Raw genomic sequence first — 16,197 nt, 5'->3', positions numbered from 1 at the left:
ACATGCCCAAAGATCAAGGCTTTCTGGGAAATGATCTATAATGAACTGAAAAAGGTACTTAGGTACACTTTCCCTAAGAAACCAGAGGCCTTCCTCTTGGGCATAGTTGGCCAATTGGTGTTAAAGAAGGATAGAATTTTTTTTATGTATGCCACAACAGCAGCAAGAATACTCATCGCAAAGTACTAGAAGATGCAAGAACTACCCACCGTGGAAGAATGGCAAATGAAGGTGATAGACTACATGGGACTGGCAGAAATGACGAGCAGAATCCGGGACCAGGGAAGAGATACGGCGCAAGAAGATTGGGAAAAATTTAAAGAGTATTTAAAGAAATATTGTAAAATTAATGAAGGTTAGAAGGACGCGGGATTGAAAATTAAGGAGTTAAAAGCGGTAAGGGTTAATTTAAAGAAAATAAATAATATTAAAATTAATTTAAAAGTAAGGGAAGGATTTGCTGACAATTCAATTAGAAATTAGAATACAGAAAGGGAAGGTATGAGGAAGTCGGGAAAGTAAGCTAAAAGAAAGTAAAAATTGAAGTTATATGTGTTTTATTTTTTGTATTTCTTATGTCTTTTTTCTTTTTTCTTTGTTTGCTATTGTGTTGTGTTGATATGTTAAAACTTCAATAAAAATTTAATTAAAAAAAAAAAAAGAAGAGACCTCCGGAATGAAAGGTAACCCGAGGTACCACTGTATTCTTTTCTATACAGTTTGCAAGGAACAAGCAGTAGTTAAGATCAACCACAAATACGGGTTTAAATATGGGCCCTAGGCCTTTATCTAAAGAAGCATTGTAATAGAACACAGGCATTGTTCCAGTCTTAATGTTTTGATTGATTGGTTCTTACTGTATTTTGACACTCTGTACTTGCTTTTGGCTTGTGATGGGATCATTGTACATTGTGTGAACTGCTTCAATATTTTGCTGTACCGAGCGGTATATACATTAGTAAAATGAATGAATGAAATGAATGCTTGGAGGAAGCCAGGACTGTTTAAAACCTTTAAAAGTATGGCATTAATGTGGTCATTTTTTTACACTGGCAAAGTGCACCTACTCCTAAGGATGCTGCGGCTTCCTGGCAGGGACTTTGAGGTCCATCTCCCCAGCAGTGCAGTCTCCAAACCTAATATTCCTGCTTCAAGGACACCTCCAAAAAAGGAAACGTTGAATGCCAAAGCTCCTTTACGGAAGATGATCAAGCAAGAAAGAAGGGAAACTGAAACTGAAACTAAACTTGGGAAAGCCCCTCCTTCCGCCTCCCACTCACAGATACATAAACCAGAGCTTTCTAAACTGTGTGTTGCCACACAATAGTGTGTTGGCTGAAGTATGTAGGTGTATTGTGTGAATTCTTAACATGCACCTCGTGGGGTTGGAAAGGGGTTAGTTTAACCTGCAGTTTGCTAGAAAAACTGAATTGTTGCATCGAAAAATGATGCATGTCTAAAAGGCGTTGTCACCAACATGCAAAGTTTGGAAACCTGTACAGTAACACCCTTTTCTTCTTAACATTGTGGGCATAAACTAAATTCTGTTGCCTGTTGCAACAACACTTTCCTCACCAAATTCCACTCCCACCACTAGGCACCTCCCAGATTCAGCTTCCATTCTCCTCTGAAGAAATGAAAGAATCCCTTTAACTCACCCAGGAAAGTAGAAAGGAAAATGGGTCTACTATCCAGCCCCAATGCAGCACTCACTCTGGGGGTGGAAGATTAAAAACTAGGATGTCAGCACCCAGGAAGCAGAGCAGAAATGGGAACTCTATGTTAAGCTTCTCCTACAGGATCTCATGATGTTTTCTCTTGAGCTCTAGACAGGTGGTGCTGAATTTAGGACTCGCCTCTTGCATCCCAGACTTCTTCTCCCCCAGCTGTGCACATGCTCAGGTAAACGGGGCCAGCTGCTGATTGTTTCTGAGGGATTTGCAAAGGCTGCTGGGAAATGAAGTTCACAGGGAGGAAAACTGAGCCAAGACCAGCAACTAGGCAGCTGAGAAAGATTCCCTCTCTCTCCTCTTGCATTTTGATTCCTAGCCTTCCAGTTCTCTTTTAAAATTTAAATCCAAGATTTATTTTCATATATATTTTCCACATTAAAAATAAGAAGGCATGACTTAGGGAAGACAGATTAGCCCACAGGCCAGAGGTTCTACAACCATGTGCAATGAGAAAAGCTGTTTAATAAACGTTGTTACAGTATGTTTAAAACTGCAACCTCGACAGGGAGTGAGAGTAATAAAATGAGAAGCAAAAGGGGTAAAAACCTACAAACTTTATTCGTGAATACAGGAAACACATTAAAATACTTATAGAAGCAAGTGCCAAGTAAAACATGCATTTAAAAAGAAGTACCAGTGATTGGAGTAAAACACTGAAGTAGAAGAATGGAGAAACAGAAACATTTGCAAGATCTCTCTGCCTCTCCATTGCTGTCTTGTGCCGCTTCAACTGACGTGAAATGAGTGCACTATCATAAAAGCTTTCCCCACACTTGTGGGTTATTTCGTGGGAATTGTCTTGTGCTTATTAATTAGATATTTTAAAAAGGGTTTTGCTTCAGCCTGAGAAGCTCTGTGATGTCTCCTATTTATGCTTCAGTTGATGTAACCCAAGGCTTCCGCTGCACCCAAATGTTCTAGAACAAATGGAACATACAAAACATTTCTTTTCAGGGCGCGTTACATTTTGTTCAACAAGACTTGGTTCAGAAGCATGGCTCAGGCCAAAATCTGGCTCCTCTCCTCTATGAATTCTCTGATGTGCCATAAGGGATGTGCTGCACCTGAAGCTCTCTCCGCATTCTGAGCATTTGTGAGGTCCTTTGTCAATGTGGATCCTGTTATGTTTAATGAGATCAAATGGAGAAGTAAAGTCCTTGTCGCATTTTGAACATTTGTATGTTTTCTCCACTTCATGGGTTCTCTGGTGTGCGTTGAGATCTATGCTACGATCGAAGCTCTGCCCACATTTTGAGCATTTATAAGGCTTCTCTTTCATGTGGATTCTTTGATGCTGCCTAAGGTTGGATCGGGTAATGTAAGTCTTGCCACATTCTGAGCATTTGTATGGCCTCTCCCCTGTGTGGGTTCTCTGGTGTACTTTCAAGGTGCTCTTTTGATTGAAGCTCTGCCCACATTCTGAGCATTGATAAGGCTTCTCTTTCGTGTGGATTCTTTGATGCACCCTAAGTTTGGGTTGAGTAAGGTAACTCTTGCCACATTCTGAGCATTTGTATGGCCTCTCCCCTGTGTGGGTTCTCTGGTGTACGTTCAAGTTGGACTTGTGACTGAAGCTCTGCCCGCATTCTGAGCATTTATAAGGCTTCTCTTTAGTGTGGGTTACTTGGTGTGAGGCAAGGCTTGACTTACGACTGAAGCTTTTTCCACATTCCTCACATTTATAGGGCTTCTCTCCCGTGTGACTTCTTTCATGCAGAACAAGGGACGTCTTGTACTTAAAGTTTTTCCCACACCACATACATAAATAGGGGGCCTCTCCTGTGTGAAATCTTTGGTGTTCATAAACGTTCCACTTGTGTTTGAAGCTTTTTCCACATCGGCTGCATTGATAGGGTCTCTCTTCCACCTGAGTTCTCTGCATAACATTCTCGTTCATCTCTTTGTGCTCAGGCTCTGCTGACAACATCGCACAACGTTCTCCTTCATTCTCAGTTACCTGCATATCATCTGCTGAAATAAAGGGGAGAAAGTCTTGATGGGACCCCAGAGGAGAACGAAAACTTCCATTGGCTCTCTACTAAATATGTCATTTCATTCATTAAAATTGTTTGTCTCCCATAGTGCAACTTATTTATTTCCCCCTATGTCTGTTAGAATATGCTGCTGAAAGACACATTGCCCAGCAGATCTTTCCTTTTCTCTAAAGCAGGAGCTTAAGAGATTGAAGGGAATATTAATGGTTTAAGAATTACCGGTAGCTTAATGGAATTAGGTAAAGGTACAGGGACCCCTGACCATTATGTCCAGTCCTAACCAACTCTGGGGTTGTGGCGCTCCTTTGGCTTTATTGGCCGAGGGAGCCAACGTACAGCTTCTGGGTTATGTGGCCAGCATGACTTAAGCTGCTTCTGGCGAACCAGAGCAGCACATAGAAACGCCGTTTACCTTCCCGCTGCAGCAGTACCTATTTATTTACTTGCACTTTGACGTGCTTTCGAACTGCTAGGTTGGCAGGAGCAGGGACCAAACAACCTTCGGATCAGCAAGTCATAGGCTCTGTGGTTTAACCCACAGTGCCACCCACATCCCTTTACTGGAATTAAACAACAGTATACTGCTGAAATTTGATGTGTTTGTTGGTTTGCATGCTCTGGCGGAACAATTAGGATACAAGTGCTTGTATAACCCGGGACAGGGTTTTATTTTCTTATGAAACAAAATCACTTATTGTTAATGCATTGGCACAATTCCTGATTTTCTTGTCTTCCAAGATAAATAAGAATTTATTTATCTGCAGTTCATATGGTGACCAGTAGGTGGCCATGCCAACTGCAGCATTAGGAACAGGTGGCTGACCCAGGTGAACTGCCGGGGGGGGGGGTATGCAAGGATGTGAGATATAAAAGGGAGGAGCTTTAGTCAAGTGGGCGGGGAGGACAAAGGGGTAGGGAAAGATGGAACTTGCCTACAATCCTGCCCTCCTCGTTCTCCTTGTTTTCCTTCTGCAGCTGCCTCTGCTCAACTAAAACTGGAGCCTGGCCTGCATCAGGGAGATTTGCAGCCTCCTCTTCCTTCTCCTCCGGTATCAACTGAAACAGCAGAAAGGAATCCTTTCAATAGCAACCTTTTGTTCAAGCTGGAGCAACAGTCCACACCATCTTTTTCACTCACCCTCTGCAAGTGAGAAGTTAGGGCTGCGTTTCTTCACACCACAAATTTAAGGTGTGCCCATTTATTGCACACACACCCAATCTCCAAGTGGTGCGGTATTCCCAGGGGTTCCATGCGCTTACCGAGGGCTCGGTTTCCTCAGAATGAGGGACAGCTGAGACTGTGGTATCTTGATAATAAATGGTTTATTTACACATCTAAGCAACCTGAGCTCCGATGGAGGGGCTCACAGCATTAATGCCCCCCAAAGGGTCTTGCTTCTCCAACCCGCCATCGCAGTTATTTTGAGGTGGGCACCTCCAGCGCTCTTCAGGACCCTGAAGACATGTGGAATCCCTTGTTGAGGGCTAGATAAAACAATATGGAAGAGGCCAGTGTGGTGTAGTAGTTAAGAGCAGTAGTCCTGTAATCTGGGTTCGCTTCCCCGCTCCTCCACATGCAGCTGCTGGGTGACCTTGGGCCAGTCACACTTCTTTGAAGTCTCTCAGCCCCACTCACCTCACAGAGTGTTTGTTTTGGGGGAGGAAGGGAAAGGAGAATGTTAGCCGCTTTGAGACTCCTTAAAGGGAGTGAAAGGCGGGATATCAAATCCAAACTCTTCTTCTTCATCATCATCTAGTCCAGTGTTTCCCAACCAGTGTTCCGCGGCACACTAGTGTGCTGCGAGATGTTGACTGGTATGCCGTGGGAGGGAGGCGGGCGAGTCGGGCGGCGAGAGGCGGGGCGGCGGCGGCGAGCACGCGCGGGGCGGCGAGCGAGCTCCCTCCCACATCCCATCGCCGCTCGCTTCGGCTGGCCTACTGGAGGAAGGCGCGAAAACCTCGCGCATGCGCAGGCCTTCCGCCTGCGACAGCCCAGTAGGCCGGCCGAAGCGAGCGGTGATGGGATGTGGGAGGGAGCTCGCTCGCCGCCCCGCGTGTGCTCGCCGCCCGACTCGCCCGCCTCCCTCCCACGGCACACCAGCCTACCTCTGTGGGAGGGAGGCGGGCGAGTCGGGCGGCGAGAGGCGGGGCGGCGGCGGCGAGCACACGCGGGGCGGCGAGTGAGCTCCCTCCCACATCCCATCGCCGCTCGCTTCGGCCGGCCTACTGGAGGAAGGCGCGAAAACCTCGCGCATGCGCAGGCCTTCCGCCTGCGACAGCCCAGTAGGCCGGCCGAAGCGAGCGGCGATGGGATGTGGGAGGGAGCTCGCTCGCCGCCCCGCGTGTGCTCGCCGCCCGACTCGCCCGCCTCCCTCCCACGGCACACCAGCCTACCTCCCTGCTTTTTCCAATTAAGGCAACCTCCACTCTCCTGCCCCTCCGCTTTTCTCACCCCAAAGCCTTGTGGGCAGCAGGAAGTGGGGCCGTCCTGCCTCTACCCCACGCCGGGTGGCTGCTGACACGTCCCTTGGGCAGGAGAGGCATCCGGCTGGATGAAGGCAGCGACGTCGGGGGAACGAAACAGCACGGCAGGTCTGAGCTGGCGCCTGGAAGGACACAGATTGCTTCATGTCGCTGCATTCCACAGCTCCAAGGCTGGCAGGTGAATGCGTGCACTTCTCTCTCTCGTTTTATTTAATGTGCATTTTAGAAGCATGTGGAAATATCCTGCGTCATCAACCACTTTGGGGAAAGTGTGCGTGTGTGTGTTTGGGGCTAGATTTCATGCATGCCTTTTTTTTAAGTTCTCTTCCTGCTTCATCCACATTCACCCCCCAAAAGGCCATTTTCTGCGTGCTGAATAAATTCTGCAACTTACTATTTCATAATAAAGTAATTATAAAATACTTTCTTTGTGTTTATTTGATTCCTATTAAAGAGAGTTACTTTATATATAGTCAATATAGGCACAGAGTTAATTTTTTAAACATTTTCTAATGGTGGTGTGCCGCGAGATTTTTTTCATGAAACAAGTGTGCCTTTGCCCAAAAAAGGTTGGGAAACACTGATCTAGTCTACTGTGGCCTGCACATGGCCTTCTCAACCACTAGAGGGTCAGGGCGTGTGATGGCCAGCAGAGCCAGACTAGAGTCTGGTGGTGCAGTTCCCAAGAAATTCTACCAGAGGGCTGGAGCCTTTTGCTGATTGGCTACAGAGTCAACTAGACTCCGAGGGGGGAGGAGCATCACTTTTGGAGGGAAAAGAAAAGGAGCCATTTCTGAGGGAGAGAGTTAGATAGGGCTGGATTATAGAAGATGGACAGGATTTGATTGGAGATGTTAGAGCGGGTTCAGGTTGAGGGATAGCCTTCAGGATAGGATTTGATGGGGAACTGGTTCCTATTTGAGTTGAACATCCACACTGAGGATGTCAGCAAGAGGACAGGGCCTCACAGCTCTGTATATATGGAGAAAGTGTTGAGGGTTTGGGAAATGTAAACAGACAGGAATGTTCTGGAAGAGCTGAGACTGAGCCAGGAGAGGGAGAAGCTGTGGGAATACAGACTCCATGGGTCTCGAATTCTCCTAGGTAAAGAAGACTCCTAAACCAGTCACAAGGGGTGAGGGAATCCTCTGGGTCTATTATTCCATTTGGAATACCTCAGGAATGAGATGACTAAGAGAGTATGTAACTGAAGAAAAGTGCCCCTCACTCACGGACCAAAGTAATAATCTGCAAAGGAAGCTGTGCTGTATTAAATGTATTTAACTGAACCACCTGTCATAACTAAGTAGCAGAAAATGAACCTAGCCTTTTACCACCTCTTCTAGAACCTAAACATCTAACTGAAGTGTACCAACTGATTTTAGCAACCAAAGTTTAAGAAGAGCCGTGCCTAGAGCATTATGTTTAAGCCTGTGGCATCTTTATGAAAGTTAACTTTTACTTGAAAGAATGCATTTCCTGACCCGCCTTATTTCACAAACTTCTTTTAGTTTAATAAAACTTTTCACACGTGTTTGAGCGAGTCCTGCCCGAGACTCAAATCTACTATGTTTTCCCTCACAGGACAAACTGTGGTTAATTATAGAAATTTGTGCAATTGGTGTACAGTGAAGTGTGTATGCTATATTTAATGGGGGGCAGTTAGCGTAAAATTGCCAGATTTTTTTCAATGAATCCAGGGACACTTTTCAATTTCAATAGGAATGATAGGATAATGATAGGATTTCGTCAGGGGACTGATTTGTAAATCCGGGGACTGTCCACGGGAAACGGGGATGTCTGGTAGCCTTAAGTTAGCGGGTTGAGTCCACTGCACTATTAATTGGTAGTAAGGGGGTGGGTCTGCCGCAGAGCTCAACCCTTGGCCCCACAACCAACCCTCTAACAGCCAGTGGTAACTAAATGCCCACCAATTTAGATCCCTTTAAAATATGATTGGCCTCAGCCCAGTATACCTGAAGGAGCGTCTCCACCCCCTGCGTTCTGCCCGGACGCTGAGGTCCAGCGCCGAGAGCCTTCTGGCGGTTCCCTCACTGCGAGAAGCCAAGTTACAGAGAACCAGGCAGAGGGCCTTCTCGGTAGTGGCACCCGCCCTGTGGAACGCCCTCCCATCAGATGTCAAAGAGATAAACAACTACCTGACATTTAGAAGACATCTGAAGGCAGCCCTGTTCAGGGAAGTTTTTAATGTGTGACATTTTAATGTATTTTTAATGTTTGTTGGAAGCCGCCCAGAGTGGCTGGAGAACCCCAACCAGATGGGTGGGGTACAAATAAATAATAATAATAATAATAATAATAATAATAATAATAATAGTTGTTGTTTTGTTGTTTTTATTGTTGTTGTTGTTGTTGTTACAGTGGTGCCTCGCAAGACAAAATTAATCCGTTCCGCGAGTCTCTTTGTCTTGCGGTTTTTTTGTCTTGCGAAGCACGGCTATTAGCGGCTTAGTGGCTGTTAATGGCTTAGCGGCTTAGCTGCTATTAACGGCTTAGCGGCTTTAAGGACAAGGAAACAAATTCGCAAGAACTCGCAAGACGTTTCGTCTTGCGAAGCAAACCCATAGGGAAATTTGTCTTGCGGAATGACAAAAAATGGAAAACGCTTTTCTCTAGCGAGTTTTTCGTCTTGCGAGGCATTCGTCTTGTGGGGCACCACTGTAGTATTATTATTATTATTATTATTATTATTATTATTATTATTATTATCATTATTATTTTCACGGAAGTGAAGGCTGTCAACAGCTACTAGCCATGATGGCTCTTTTCTGTCTCCCCAGTCAGAGGAGGTAATGCGTCTGAATACGAGTTTTGGGGGACCCAAGAAGAGGAGAGAGCTCTTCTGCTTGCATGTTTCCCCACAGGCATCTGTTTGGCCACTGAGAGAACAGGATACTGGACTAGATGGGCCATTGGCCTCTGCTTCTTAATTATTTCACCTGGAAGGAGAGCATGGCTTCGACGTCTCCCGGTTCTTCATACCAGTAAGCAGTGCTGTTTTCCTTGAAAAATGTTTAGGGGTACTCTCATTTCCCTACTCTTATTGAAATACTGCCCCTTAATGAGGCCAGACTTGGATTCACAAAATGTTTAGGGTTCTGCGTACCTCTGCGTCCCCCGCAAAAAAGCACTGCCAGTGAGGATTCATAGAGTCATGGTCCTCCATGGGTCACAGATACAGGTCTCTCAACTCTGTAAGAGAATGTGGGATATGTAACGGAGACACCCAAGATATTAGGGATATTCCCACACCCAGAGAGCTACAAGGAAGGGCCTCGCGTTAAGCCAGGCATCCCCAAACTTGGCCCTCCAAATGTTTTGAGACTACAACTCCCAACATCCCTAGCTAACAGGACCAGTGGTCAGGGATGATGGGAATTGTAGTCCCAAAAACATCTGGAGGGCAGAGTTTGGGGATGCCTGCGTTAAGCAGATTTCCTCCAAACAGTACACCGTGACCCTCATCTATTTGTGCATGTACAGTGGTACCTCGGGTTACATATGCTTCAGGTTACGGACTCCACTAACCCAGAAATAGTACCTCAGGTTAAGAACTATGCCTCAGGATGAGAATAGAAATCGTGCTCTGGCGGCTCGGCGGCAGCGGGAGGCCCCATTAGCTAAAGTGGTGCTTCAGATTAAGAACAGTTTCAGGTTAAGAAAGGACCTCCGGAACCAAATAAGTACTTAACCCGAGGTTCCACTGTATTCTTTTCTATACAGTTTGAAAGGAACAAGCAGTAGTTAAGATCAACCGCAAATATCGGTTTAAATATGGGCCCTATGCCTTTATCTAAAGAAGCATTGTAATAGAACACAGGCCTTGTTCCAGTCTTAATGTTTTGATTGATTGCTTATTACTGTATTTTGACACTCTGTACTTGCTTTTGGCTTGTGATGGGATCATTGTACATTGTGTGAACTGCTTCAATATTTTGCTGTACCAAGCGGCATATACGTTAGTAAAATGAATGAATGAAATGAATGCTTGGAGGAAGCCAGGACTGTTTAAAGAGGTACCTTTAAAAGTATGGCATTAATGTGGTCATTTATTTTTACACTGGCAAAGTACAGCTACTCCTAAGGATGCTGCTGCTTCCTGGCAGGGACTTTGAGGTCCAGCTCCCCAGCAGTGCAGTATTCAAACCTAATATTTCTGCTTCAAGAACACCTCCAAATAAGGAAACGTTGAATGCCAAAGCTCCTTTACGGAAGATGATCAAGGAAGAAAGAAGGGAAACTGAAACTGAAACTAAACTTGGGAAAGCCCCTCCTTCCGCCTCCCACTCCCAGATACATTAACCCAGAGCTTTCTAAACTGTGTGTTGCCACACAATAGTGTGTTGGCTGAAGTATGTAGGTGTATTGTGTGAATTCTTCCCATGCACCTCCTGGGGCTGGAAAGGGGTTAGTTTAACCTGCAGTTTGCTAGAAAACTTGAATTGCTGCATCGAAAAATGATGCATGTCTAAAAGGTGTTGTCACCAACATGCAAAGTTTGGAAACCTGTACAGTAACACCCTTTTCTTCTTAACATTGTGGGCATAAACTTAATTCTGTTGCCTGTTGCAACAACACTTTCCTCACCAAATTCCACTCCCACCACTAGGCACCTCCCAGATTCAGCTTCCATTCTCCTCTGAAGAAATGAAAGAATCCCTTTAACTCACCCAGGAAAGCAGAAAGGAAAATGGGTCTACTATCCAGCCCCAATGCAGCACTCACTCTGGGGGTGGAAGATTAAAAGCTAGGATGTCAGCGCCCAGGAAGCAGAGCAGAAATGGGAACTATATGTTAAGCTTGTTCTACAGGATCCCATGACATTTTCTCTTGAGTTTTACACAGGTGGTGCTGCATTATGACTCGCTTCCTGCTTCCCAGACTTATTCTCCCCCTGCTGTGCACATGCTCAGGTAAATAGGGCCAGCTGCTGGTAATTTCAGAAAGTTTTGCAAAGGCTGCTGGGAAATGAAGTTCACAGGGAGGAAAACTGAGCCAAGACCAACAACCAGGCAGCTGAGAGTCCAAGATTCCCTCTTTTCCCTCCTGCACTTTCCTGTTATGTTTTGTTTTTAAAGGGACACTGGTGGCGCTGTGGGCTAAACCACTGAGCCTAGGACTTGCCGATCAGAAGGTCGCGGTTTGAATCCCCGCAATGGGGTGAGCGCCCGTTGTTCGGTCCCAGCTCCCGCCCACCTAGCACTTCGAAATCACGTCAAAGTGCAAGTAGATAAATAGGTACCGCTCCGGCGGGAAGGTAAACAGCGTTTCCGTGCGCTGCTCTGGTTCGCCAGAAGCGGCTTCGTCATGCTGGCCACATGAACCGGAAGCTGTACGCCTGCTCCCTCGGCCAATAAAGCAAGATGAGCGCCGCATCCCCAGAGTCGGTCACAACTGGACCTAATGGTCAGGGGTCCCTTTACCTTTACCTGTTGTTTTTTAACATTTAAATTTAATTTTTATATATTGTCCACATATGAACTTTTTTTAAAAAAAGAAAAGAAGGACTGGCTTGGGGAAGACAGATTGCATTACAAGCCAGAGGTTCCACAACCATGAGCAATGAGGAAAACTGTTTATTAAACAAATTATTTCATAATCACAGCAGTATGTTTAAAACTGCAACCTTGACAGGGGCCCAGAGTAATAAAAAGAGAAGCAAAAGGGGTAAAAACCTACAAACTTTATTCGTGAATACAGGAAACACATTAAAATACTTACAGAAGCAAGTGTCAAGTAAAACATGCATTTAAAAAGTAAGTACCAGTGATTGGAGTAATCGCTGAAGTAGAAGAATGGAGAAAGAGAAGCATTTGCAAGATCTCTCTGCCTCTCCATTGCTGTCTTGTGCCGATTAAACTGATGTGAAATGAGTGCGCTATCATAAAAGCTTTCCCCACATTTGTGGGTTGTTTCGTGGGAATTGTCTTGTGCTTATTAATTAGATATTTTAAAAAGGGTCTTGCTTCAGCCTGAGAAGCTCTGCGATGTCTCCTATTTATGCGTCAGTTGATGTAACCCAAGGCTTCCGCTGCACCCAAATGTTCTGGAACAAATGGAACATACAAAACATTTCTTTTCAGGGCGGGTTACATTATGTTCAACAAGACTTGGTTCAGAAGCATGGCTCAGGCCAAAATCTGGCTCCTCTCCTCTATGAATTCTCTGATGTGCCATAAGGGAGGTGCTGCACCTGAAGCTCTCTCCGCATTCTGAGCATTGATAAGGCTTCTCTTCGGTGTGGATTCTTTGATGCACCGTAAGGTTGGATTGAGTAAGGTAACTCTTGCCACATTCTGAGCATTTGTATGGCCTCTCCCCTGTGTGGGTTCTCTGGTGTACGTTCAAGCTGAACTTGTGACTGAAGCTCTTCCCGCATTCTGAGCATTGATAAGGCTTCTCTTTAGTGTGGGTTACTTGGTGCATGGCAAGGACTGACCTACGACTGAAGCTTCTTCCACATTCCTCACATTTATAGGGCTTCTCTCCCGTGTGACTTCTTTCATGCCGAACAAGGGATTGGCTGGTCTTATAGCTTTTCCCACACCACCTACATATATAGGGGGCCTCTCCTGTGTGAACTCTTTGGTGTGCATAAACATTCGGCTTGTGTTTGAAGCTTTTTCCACATTGGCTGCATTGATAGGGTCTCTCTTCCACCTGAGTTCTCTGCATAACATTCCCGTTCATCTCTTTGTGCTCAGGCCCCATTGAGAACATCGCACAACGTTCTCCTTCATTCTCATGTGGTGACCAGTAGGTGGCCATGCCAACCGAAGCATGTGGAACAGCTGGCCAGCCCAGGTGAGCTGGGGAAGCATATGCAACGGGGTGAGAAATAAAAGGAGGGCCTTTAGTCAGGTGTGGGGGAAGGGCAAAGGGGTGGGTGGGTTTGGCACATATAGCAGGATAGGGGGAGTCTGAACTTACCCCAAATCCTGCCCTCCCCATCATCCTCTTCCTCCTGGGTTTCATTCTGCAGCTGCCTCTGCTCAACTGAAGATTGAGCCTGTCCTGCAGTGAGGAAATTTGCAGCCGCCGCCTTCTCTTCCTATATCACCAGAAACAGAAGAAAGGAATAATTTCAATAGGAGCCTATTGTTCAAGCTGGAGCAACAACCTCCCATCATCTCTATCTTTCACTCACATTCCACAAGTGAGAAATCCGGGATGTGCTTGTTTACATACCACACATTTAAAGTATACCCATTTATTGCACACACACCCAATCTCCAAATGGTGTGGTATTCCAGGTTTCCAGGAGCTTACAGAGGGTTCGGTTTCCTCAAAATGAGGGACATCTGAGAGTGTGGTATCTTAATGATCAATAGTTTATTTACACATCTATGCAACCTGAGCCTCTGATGGAGGGGCTCGCAGCATTAATGCCTCCTAAAGGGTCTTGCTCCTTCCACCCGCCATAGCAGCTATTTTGAGACTGGCACCCCCAGCGCTCTCCAGGACCTCCAGACCCTGAAGGCATCACAAGTGGAGTCCCTTGCTGAAGACTAGACTGAAGACTAGACAGACCATATGGAAGAGGCAACCTTATCTAATCTATTGTGGCCTGCACATCTCCTTCTCAAGCATTAGAGGGACTGGGAACTCAACCCCTGGCCCCACTCCCACCCCCTGGCAGCACACTAGCAAATGGGAACTAAATGGCCACCAACTTGGATGGCTTGAAAATATTCTTGGACATATTCATGGAGGAGAAGTCTATCAATGACTACTAGCCATGATGGCTATCTCCTGCTTCCACACTTAGAGGTAGTAATTTTTTCTTAATACGAGTGTGGGGAGACCACAGAAGAGGAGAGGGCTCTTGTACCCCTGTTTGGCCACTGGGAGACCAGGACCCTGGACTAGATGGGCCATTGGCCTTTAGTTCTTGATTATTTCACCTCTATCACTTCATTAACGAGTTCCAGGTCTTCCCAGTCAGGTGTCTTGTGGCATTGGTTCCCCATGGTTCACAGATACAGGTTTCCCAACTCTGTAAGAGAATACAGGATATGTAGCAGAGACACCCCAAGATATTAGGAAGATTCCCACACCCAGAGCGCTATGAGGAAGGGCCTCACGTTAAACAGGCTTCCTCCATACACTACAACATAACCCCCATCTATATATGGTTGTATTTTTTCCTATACTGTTTGCAAGAAACAAGCTGCAGTTAAGATTAACCACAGTTTAGGGTTTAAACATGGGCACTATGCCCTTTTTTATAGAAGCATTGTAATAGACCATAGGCATTACTGTATATGAAGGGGAAATGTGTGTGCGTCCTATGGAGTGAATGTAGGCTTTCGCTTCTTTGCTCTTTGAGGCTGTGGGGGGGAATACATTTTTTTTTATTCCCCCCGCCAAAAAAAACCCTAAGTGCACCCTATGGTCCGGTGCGCCCTATAGAGTGAAAAATACGCTATTTCCCTATGAATGTATTAATGTTTTGCTTAATGGATTCTAATTGCATTTTGATGCTCTGTCGTTCCTTTTTGTTTGTGATGCCATCATTGTACATTGTGTGAACCACTTCAATATTTTCTTGTACCAAGTGGAACTGTTGTACCTCTGGTTATGTACTTAATTCGTTCCGGAGGTCCGTTTTTAAGCTGAAACTGTTCTTAACCTGAAGCACCACTTTAGCTAATGGGGCCACCTGCTGCTGCCGCGCCGTTGTGCGATTTCTGTTCTCATCCTGAGGCAAAGTTCTTAACCCACGGTACTATTTCTGGGTTAGCGGAGTCTAACCTGAAGCGTATGTAACCTGAAGTGTATGTAACCCGAGGTACCACTGTATATGCCTGTTGTCTTTGTCCATGGAGTTTTCTTGGCAGGGATACTGGAGTGGCTTGCCAGTTCCTGCTCCGAGTGGATCACGTTTGGTCAAAACTCTCCACTATGACCTGTCCATCTTGGGTGGCCCTGCACGGCATAGCTCCTAGCTTCTCTGAGTCATTCAAGCCCCTTTGCCACGGCAAGGCAGTGTGCTGGATTATGGAGAAAACTAGAGAGTTCCAGAAAGACATCTACTTCTCCTTCGTTGACTGTGCAAATGCCTTTGACTGTGTTGACCACAGCAAACTTTGGAAAGTTCTTAAAGAAATGAGAGTGCCTGATCACCCCATCTGTCTCCTGAGAAATCTCTATGTGGGACAAGAAGCTAAAGTTAGAACTGGATATGGAACAATTGATTGGTTCAAAATTGGGAAAGGAGTACGACAAGGCTGTATATTGTCCCCCTGCTTATTTAACTTATATGCAGAATTCATCATGAGAAAGGCTGGGCTGGATGAATCCCAAGCCGGAATTAAGATTGCTGGAAGAAATATCAACGACCTCAGATATGCAGATGACACAATCTTGATGGCAGAAAGTGAGGAGGAATTAAAGAACCTTTTAATGAGGGTGAAAGAGGAGAGCGCAAAATATGGTCTGAAGCTCAACATCAAAAAAACTAACAACATGGCCACTGGTCCCATCACCTCCTGGCAAATAGAAGGAGAAGAAATGGAGGCAGTGAGAGATTTTACTTTCTTGGGCTCCATGATCACTGCAGATGGTGACAGCAGTCACGAAATGAAAGACGCCTGATTCTTGGGAGAAAACAATGACAAACCTAGACAGCATTTTAAAAAGCAGAGACATCACCTTGCCAACAAAGGTCCGTATAGTTAAAGCTATGGTTTTCCCAGTATTGATGTATGGAAGTGAGAGCTGGACCATAAAGAAGGCTGATCACCGAAGAATTGATGCTTTTGAATTATGGTGCTGGAGGAGACTCTTGAGAGTCCCATGGACTGCAAGAAGATCCAGCCTATCCATTCTTAAGGAAATCAGCCCTGAGTGCTCACTGGAAGGACAGATTGTGAAGCTGAGGCTCCAATACTTTGGCCACCTCATGAGAAGAGAAGACCCCCTGGAAAAGACCCTGATGTTGGGAAAGATGGAGGGCACAAGGA

The 16,197-nt window shown here is 45.6% G+C and overlaps 2 long non-coding RNA genes across 2 annotated transcripts in view; both read left to right on the top strand.

The window, feature by feature from the left end:
• LOC308581423 overlaps positions 1-13,498 on the top strand; it is a 43,093-nt gene extending 29,595 nt beyond the window's left edge. The window contains exons 2-3 of the long non-coding RNA XR_014005076.1: positions 12,993-13,036; positions 13,215-13,498. This is a non-coding gene — a long non-coding RNA (uncharacterized lncRNA). The remainder of the gene's footprint in view (positions 1-12,992; positions 13,037-13,214) is intronic.
• On the top strand, positions 1,507-3,812 carry LOC308581366. The gene is made up of 2 exons (XR_014005013.1): positions 1,507-1,902; positions 3,645-3,812. It is a non-coding gene; the product is annotated as an uncharacterized lncRNA (long non-coding RNA).
• Positions 13,499-16,197: the final 2,699 nt, after the last annotated feature.

This window comes from Podarcis bocagei (assembly GCF_964188305.1).
Source record: "Podarcis bocagei genome assembly, chromosome: 2".
Lineage (NCBI taxonomy): Eukaryota > Metazoa > Chordata > Lepidosauria > Squamata > Lacertidae > Podarcis > Podarcis bocagei.
Note: the sequence above shows the minus strand (reverse complement) of the source record. Positions and strands in the feature narration are given on the sequence as shown.